Source organism: Perca flavescens, chromosome 12 (genome assembly GCF_004354835.1).
Source record: "Perca flavescens isolate YP-PL-M2 chromosome 12, PFLA_1.0, whole genome shotgun sequence".
In the NCBI taxonomy this organism is placed as follows: domain Eukaryota; kingdom Metazoa; phylum Chordata; class Actinopteri; order Perciformes; family Percidae; genus Perca; species Perca flavescens.
In genome coordinates this window covers 23888635-23897881 of record NC_041342.1, presented here as the reverse complement: position 1 = coordinate 23897881, position 9247 = coordinate 23888635, and positions in this window count along the sequence as shown.

The window sequence follows — 9247 nt, the reverse complement described above, 5'->3', positions numbered from 1 at the left end:
TTTTTTTTAAATAAAAAAAAAAAAAAAATTTTTCCAGTACATGAATTGCTTTCGCCCAAAAGTGAAACTGCCGCTTCACAGAGTCGGACCTTTTAACCAGTGGACATAGAGGACCTGAGGCTCTTTCCAAACAGCACCTTTTCGGACTGTGAACCTTGGAATGTGTGTATTGTATTGGGTTAACTTGTTTTCTGGTGTGTTTTGATGTGTAGTGGTCAGGAAAAGATTACAATTCATTTTTGGGAAAATGAACTCAAAACCATCTCATAATAATTGGTGTGACACCGTTTTGGGCTTGCTCCCCAATCTTCTGAAATGGACTTAGTCATGCATTGAAATGTATGGATTCAATGGCAGTGATGTTACTAATGTTATTTTTAATTCACTATACTTGTCCGTGGTTTTGCCATCCCATTGTGTCCTCAAGCTGGTTGGTTTTACATGAGATTAGCGAAGATCTTTGGCCAGACCTTTCTGAAAATACTTAAATGTGCTTCAGCTATTTTGTCCCAATTGATCTGGAATCTGCGTCATGGTTCCAGTGGTACAGATTCACTGGGATGTTATGGCTAGTTATGTCAAACACATTCCAGATGTTTCAAAGCCATTTTGGGAGGGGGGGTGGGGAAAAGGCCTACATTTTTGGACCTAGGTTGGCTGCTAGTACATTTAATGGTTGCATTCATTTGTAGCCCTGCTGGCTGTTTTCTTATCCCTTCTACTATTTGTCTTTCTTTTGTATAATTGTCCTTTTGTTTCTCTCCCAAGTCCACTTGTGGGCAATATTTCATTCCTTTTGTGCAGCTGTGCAAGAGATTGTGTAAACAAATAGAAAAGCGACTAAATCGACAGTCATGTAAAGCTAAATTATTGTTGCACATGATTGATTACGTCCTTGTAGGCATAATGGAAAAGATCAATGAAATTAAGTTTTATTTCTTCAAAAAGGAAACTCATGCTTCGTTTAATCCATTTTTGTTCAGATGTCATGTCTGCAGCCCTTTTATCAACTGACTGGAGCCAGATTTGGCAACTTTTTTTAAAAAGGATTATTCATGATGATAGGGTATACTTTTTAAATCAACATCACATTAAATTGCAGTCGTACAATTCCACACCCGTAAAGCATCTTCCTTTTGTCGCTCGCCTATTCTTTCCCTTGTCCTTGAATAGTTTCCACCAGACCTGATGTGCACACTTTTTTTTGGGGGGGCGGGGGTCGGGGGCTTTGTATTCCATAAAATATGAGAATAAAATATTATACCACACATCTTGCTTGACATTTACTCATTGTTTAGCTGTTCCAGACTTTAAGATGTGTTTGATAGAGGTTGTGTGTGTGTGTGTGTGCGCGCTGTATGCCTGAGTAAATTTCCTGATGAATTATACATTCTGTAATTGTGCTAAATTTAAGTGTGTAACTATTCTGCTAGGGGAGGGTTAGGATGATTGCTTTGAGTAATTCATGTCTTGACTTGTCAGGTCGCAGGAAGCACATCATTCTATCACCTGTACATAATGTACAGTATATTAAGGAGTGCAGTTTAATTTATGGCCACAAGATGGTGAATACTTCACCTTGAATCTGGTTCTGCTTATGTGTGCATTTTTTTGCTCTATCAGATTAAAAAGCTATTACTGCTCATGTCATGTAAAATGTGGCCTAAACAAAAGCAGAAGGCTGGATAAAATCAGAATTGAGATGACCCGAGTTATTCTTGGCCTACTCTGAGGCGAAAAGTTAAAATTTATTGGCATGTCCTTCATATTTTTACTGGTACTCGGGCTCTGTCAGCAGGATTTACAACTGAAAGGTCAAACTAGCAGAATTGAAAGCTTACTGTATTACCTAAAGAAGCTACGAGCTGAAAGACATTGCTATAGAAAGGCTTAAAGCTAGATGGTAATACTGCCAAAGTTGAAAGGAATTGCCTAAAAGAAATGCTTTGTATTAATGTCAGATAGGAACAAGCATTGCCCTAAGGAGCGGAGAACTGAAATGTATTGCCTGAAAAGAATAGTTGACTTACATTTTGAACAAAGCAAACAAAACCCATACATTTCCACGTATCAACACTCAGGACAATTATGACTTAACTATCTTTTTAATTTAACTTTCTCTAAATCCTTTAAATAATATTCTTGTAGTTTGAGGCTTCAGATTCATGGTGGAGGTATGGTCCTTTTTTTAAATCCGTAGTATCTAAATAAATGTACATACACTTCCTTTAAAACTCGTCTGTTTGACACCAAAATAACATACAAGTGTTCCTCTAAATCCAAAACCCATTCATGTCTCAAATTTGTTAGTTTAACTATGAAACACATTTCTAATAATCCAAATGAATCCAAATCATGTAAGAGATCTCTGTGTGAAACAGCTTGTGTTTCCTCTTTGGTGCTGATTTGTTATTTTTGTGTCACAGTAAAATCCCTCTATTTGTACTGATGGTGAAGTTCACATGGCATAGGACAGCTCCACTCACAGCATGTGTTCTCTGTTCAACAAGCCAGATGATAAGAAACACGTACAGCGGTTATTTTTGCAGTTTAGTTCAAGTTAGCTGTGAAACTATTGTTTGATTATATTGGCACAAATCTAATTCCATAAAACTGTCTCGAAGATTGAATCCAGATTAATTTAAACTGCTGTGATTTCCCTTGTGAAATGTTGAAATTGCTTTCTTACCTATACAAAACATTACAACAATTAGAACAATTTAAATTGATTGACAGGTAGAACAAAACAACAATAATATCACTTCATCTAAACATCCAAAATGAAAAAATAAATCTAATTTGTATTGTCTTCAAGAACCTCTAAGCCGCTTCTTAAAACCTTTTTACAGACTGTCTGTATCATTGTATAACTGCTGTGCTGTATAACCATAAAGTTTGAACTCATTTGATCAATTATTTCAGTTTTTACTATTATTATTACCATCACCTTCAAACTAAAGACTCTCAGACCTGTTTAGTCACACAGACCTTCAGTGGTAATATCTTCAGTGGGACTTCATCCACAGTGCCGATGTATGGAAACAGCCTCTCAGTGAAAGTGTGTGTGGTGTGTATGTGTGTGGTCGTATCAGGATCAGAGAACGACAGCTTTTCTTTGTTCCAGTCCAGATTCACTCTGATCCTCTGGAGCTTCTTCTCCACTCTGAGATCAGTGAGCGGAGCTTGTAGTGACCGTGCTGAGTATTCACCTTTATGGAACTGCATTTCCCATAATCCAGAACGCATTCAATTCAATTCAATTCAATTTTATTTATAGTATCAAATCATAACATAGGTTATCTCGAGACACTTTACAGATAGAGTAGGTCTAGACCACACTATAATTTACAAAGCCCCAACAATTACAGTAATTCCCTCGAGAGCAAGCAGTGCGACAGTGGCGAGGAAAAACTCCCTCTTGGGAAGAAACCTCGGACAGACCCCGGCTCTTGGTAGGCGGTGTCTGACGGGCCGGTTGGGGGTGTGATGAACAGTGGCAATAGTAGTCACATTGATAATGGAAACGCATGCGTTGCTTTCTCTGGAAAGACTCTGCTAACACACCTAGTGACCAGAATGTATTGTCTCCAACCTCGACATCCCAGTTGTGAGTCCCCCAAACCTCTCTGGGTTATCAGGACACTGCTGTCTCTCTCCTCCTCTCCCACTGGCCAGATGTAGGAGACCATCTCCTTCATCTTGTTCCAGATGTTGAAGCTCAGGTTGCCCAGGTGTTTGGCCTCGTCTATATGAGCTCCTGAGAGCAGCTGTGGATCATCCAGCGCTGGACTCTTTCCACTGCGACCTTGTAGTTGTACAGGAACGAGACGTCTTCAGCTCTCAGCTCCTCCTCGGTGGCTCCGACTGTGTCTGAAAGAGTTGCTATCTCTCTGCTTAGAGCCTCCATCTTCTCCACCATCCTCTGACTCTTCTGCTCCTCTTCCTCCCTCAGTGCAGCCATCCTGGCCTCCTCTTCCTCTTCTAGAAACTGGCAAAGCTTCTTAAACTGTTCCTTAATCTGCATCCCAGTTTGTCTGACCTGGACCTTAATGTGTTCAATTCGTTAAAAAACCTTGAACGTCCTTTTTGAGGCCTTCGGAGTTTCCTGAAGTTTCTTCTCGTGTTGTCGTGCAGCTTCATCGATGGGACTGAATCTGTGGTTGGTGTGTTTTTCTGAATCTCTGCATACGAGACACACTGGCTGCTGATGGTCCAGACAGAAGAGTTTGAGCTTTGAGCTTTTTGAGCTTTGTCAGGCAACTGTTGTGTTGCATGCTCTGTTTTATTAGTGGTAATGCTGATTCAGTAGCATTCACACTAATAAAACAGAGCTGCAAGACAAAAGCACGATAACAAAGCCCAGTGAAAATAGTGAGCTCAAAATGTCAAAGTATATCACCCACAGTGGTGTATCTGGGTTGACATTAAACTTGGCCTTTCAGTTAGATCAGCAGCTTTTCATACTTGTACAGCTCCACAGTGGGCTTTTGAGCCTCTGAACATAGGTCAACTCACAAACTCTTGGCAAACTTTCAGAGCCATACCTATACCACTATGCTAGATGAAATTCTTCATTTTATTTAACTTCTTTTTTTCCTTTCCATAAGCTCATATTTCATCATCATTTTTAATAAGGGTTCATTTGGTCCCTAAGGAACTGTGACCCAGATTACATACTGAGAGGGACATTTACAGTTTACAAGAAAATAAATTTGCTCTCTCATAGACAAACAAGGCCTGGTCACACCAGCATTTAAAATGGCAAAATGAATTAATTAGTGGTATTGATTCATGCAGATACATCTTTTTTGTCTAGGTTTTTAGATATCTGCTTCTGAGATATCTGCCTCTGAGACTAATCATAATATGATGGTAACGGTGAATGGAATTTTTAAGGTGCTCACAGCATGGAAAAATACAACTTCATCTATTTTAATGAACGGGGTTCCTGTATAAAACCTCTAACCTCCGGGTTCTCAGTTGGTGGAGCAAGCACAATATTGGAGGGTTTTCAGGGAATACGACTCCGACCTGTGTCCCTTTCTGCATGTCATTCTCTTCTTTCAATCTGTCCTATGGAAATAGAGGCCTAAAATGCCTGAAAAAAAAAAAAAAAAATAATATCTCTCAGAGACAGATCAAAGACTATGACTAAGACTATTTGCAACATTAGAGTAAGAAAACAGCTTTTTTTTTTTTCATTTCAGTAAACAGACCCTTAAATCGAAACACTAGCTTTTCATATCATTAAGAGACACCCAACAGACTGCAGATATGCTTTGGTGTCAGTGTCACACTTCTAATTATGTTTGCATATGAACTCAATCATGTCTTTTAACTTACAAGCAAAAAAAACTCAGAATTGTTTGTTTTCCTCTTTTAACACATCAAATGATCTACATTCTGTTCTTGAGAATTCTTGTTCTGAAGTTGAGCTTTGATGTTAGATGTGTTCAAATGTTTGATTTGCGTTACTTGCCACATGTGTTTGATCTCTTCAATTTGAAGATAGATAGATAGATGGAGACCAATTATAGAACTGTTGTCCGCATACTTTTTTTTGACTGAGCAGTGGTGCGATGTAAACTCGTAAGTGTGAATGGAGATAACACACAGCCTTGTGGTGCACCAGTACACTGATGGTCAGAGGGCGTGATGTAGCGTTGTTAAGCTTGACAGATTAAATTAAATCCAGTGCAGAGTTGGCCTGGTGTTCATGTCTTGAAGCCTGGCGAGGAGTGTGAGAGGATGAATGGTGGTAAAGTCCCCCTCCATTCGAAAAAGACCTTGACTATACTGACTTGTATCTGTGTCACTAGCGAGGTGTTTTCACATTCCTTTCCTGAAGGGGGAGATGTCTGTGCATTTCCCTGAATTCTGAGATTCAACCAATCCCAAGCAAGCTTGAATAGATACACCACTTCAGCCTCATTATGGCTCTCCAGAAACCTATGGGTGACATCACAGAGACTACGTCCATATTCGATACTGTCTATGGTCTCAACTAGCGTGGCGAGGTCAGATCCAGAATATCTTAAAGGTCCAATGTGTAGGAATTTCTCCCATCTAGCGTTGAGATCATACTGTATATCGCAATCAACTCTCTCGCACCATGCAGTTCAAAGTACGTATTACAGCTAATACTGTATTCCTGTAACTCCTGTTCCTGAAATTTGGATTTTGAATACGTGTGGTCCTCCATGTTTCCTTCTTCAAACTTGCCGGGGCCGGGAAGCTACGATAGCCATTAGCAACATTAGCAGCAGTTTATCATGTGACAGCGAAAACTCGAAAGGCGGAGCAGTATGTCCTGTATGTCCCTTACCGGCTAACATATTTGAAGATGGCGCATGAATATGGAGCGTCTATCCCAGTTCATGTGAATGCAAATGAGGAATACTTGGAATGGATGGTGGTGGTAAATATTCATGAAAAAGTAACACAGATTTTGATAATGAACAACTAAACACGTTACACACTGGACCTTTAATGATAGAGAAAGAGTAGAGGTGCTTCCAGCCCCTTTTCAGAGATTTTGTTTTGACTTTTTATGTGGGAAGCCGAGGTAAAGTCTATAAACAGGATGCGAGTGTAGGTGTTTCCAGGTGTTGCAAAAAGGAATTGCAAGAATGAGCATGAGCAAAGTGTTTGTGTTACTATACTTCCAATTAATCCTATTTATACTCTTAAACTGCTTAAACTAACCCTAACCTGAGACTTTTCCCAGTTGTGGATCAGCAGCTATATGTGCAGAAATCACCAAATGTGTCTACTAGCTGCTTCATTTGCCCTCATATACAGTATTCTCAGACGGAACGGAGCATAGCAGAGAAATTGCAGTGTGCTGCTCTCATTACAAACCAAACTGCAACAGTCTCTAGCTTCAGCCTAATCCCCAGCATTACACACAAATAAAAATTCTCATTGTAGGGGTGCTTCTTGTAGCAGATGACTGTGTACAGTATACATTAGCTGGAACAGGGTATGTCATGCCCAAGCCTTATGCTTTTCAAACAAGGGTTTCCCTAAACACCAGGAGGGCATGGTGGGTCATTGTTTCCCTCTGTGACTGTTTCACCCCTCTCTATCTTACCCCTAAAGCTTTTTACAAATCATGATTTATTCTGCAGTATTAGCCAATTACTGTATATTACAGATTTTGCCTAAATGCATGGATGGATCAATGCATTGGATATTGCAACCCTGTTAGACATTGTCTATTACATTTGTTTTACCTTTGGCACCTTCTCTCCTGAACGGCCATCATGTTCATGTTTGCTCTCTCTCCCTGGGTGCCCCTGGCAAGCTGTCCATATGACACAATGTCTTTTATAGTTATATGTGAAATGGAAGTGAACTTATACTTTTAAGTTAAGTTAGTCAGTTCTTGGGTGAGAGCATACTTCAGTCCAGGGTTCTTCTTCTTCTGCCATTCAGCCTCTTCTCATAGGTTCTTTTTGCATCTTCCTTTGCTTCCTTGGCCACAGCTTTCTTTTCATCTTCCATCTATCTTTACTGGTTTCCGAGCAGCAACACCATTATATTAGTGAATAGCCTCATCATGGTGTCTGAGAATCTGGCTGATCACAAGATTGTGGAGGTATTCACTGTTTGTGTTTTTTCTTTGGTATATGCACATTATTTCATTGTGTATGACAAGATAGTAAAATGCAGTTGTTTGGGATAGTAAAGTGCATTGTCATTTCACTTATTATTTTCACTTTTGTTAAACTGAACTTTTCCCGACCCATTTCATCATTCTAAAGCGCAACTATTTTTCCAACATCAGCGGGAATTTAAAGTTCTGTCAAAGGCAGTCTGGACAAAATATTGCCTTTTTTGCCCATGACATTGCATTTGATGTCATCCCTTAAACCCTGATCAGGCTTGATCACTGTCACCTTCTATAACAACCAATATATCTCCACACAAGGTGATTGATAGATCCCATCGCTGCAGCCTTCGATCCCTCAGTGTTCGCCTCACACAGCTTAGGTTAAAGGTCATCCTCATCTCCTCTTACCTTCTCTGTGTTCAGTTTGTTCTCCTCTGGGGATCCTTGTAACGCTGATCCTCAATCAGCCGCTTATCAGTCACGCTGTGTGAAATACTGGGCAGTCACGGAGTCCTATATGGCCCCTTTTGCCAGCAGTGTCCTTGGGGGACATGGTGAATGTGCTGATGACCTGTCACACTATATTTATCGCTGCCAAACGTTTATTTATGGGTCCCCACTAACCCAGTGAGCCAACTGTAGGCCCTGGCCATTAGCCTTGTTTTTCCATTCACCGTCCCTCCCCTCCTCTCTTCAATTAGCCCTTTTCCCTCTCCACCCCACCTTACACGTCTCTGAGATAAGAAATCTCACCTTTCTGGCTTTTCCTCCTCATCTCACTCTTTTCTCCTTGTTTTTCTCTCTATTACCCACTCTTTCCCTCTGTCCTTGTCATCTTCCTCACCTTTCCACTGACCATTTCCACCCCTGACATCTCATAGACTCCCTACTCACTCCTCTCCCATCGTCACTGCCAGAGGGGTTACATTAAAGTGACTGATGTCCACTCAAAATGAACTTCACATCGAGGGGGGCTAAGCTTTGGTTGACTTTCTAAAACTTTTGATAAATGATAGAGCAGACCAGCTGCCTTTTAAAGCTCACATTGGTCCGACTTGCTAAGTGTGGGGTGAGGCTGGGTGTCATACAATCATGTGTCATAACTGTATGCACTCTCTTTAAATGTAACACATGTTTTACTGCACACTGTACCTTTGATTTCTACACTAAAATGGTCACACTTGTGGATTGATGGCCACGGGTGGAGTATAGATTGATAGATAGATTTTTATTGATCCCGAAAATGGGAAATTACAGTGTTACAGCAGCAAAATATCAGACACACAGCACACATACATAATATACATGAAATAATAGGATACAGTATACTCACTAGTATTGATAAAGATGTAAATAAACCTATTGTGCAAGTTGCACTTAGTGCAGTTGCGATGTCTATGAGTCTTATCTAACACTCAGTGATGAAGTGTTAAAAAGTTGTATTGCCTGTGGTAGGTAGGATTTCTTGTAGCGGTCCGTGTGACATTGAAGCTGTCGGAGCCTCTTAGGGAGGGTGGTCCTCTGTTTCATTCATTTAATTTCATTTATTTATTTATCTCGAACAATCAACAATGATGCAAGACAAAACACAATTTTTTTTAAACCATAAAAATCACAAACAATCAGGAATAA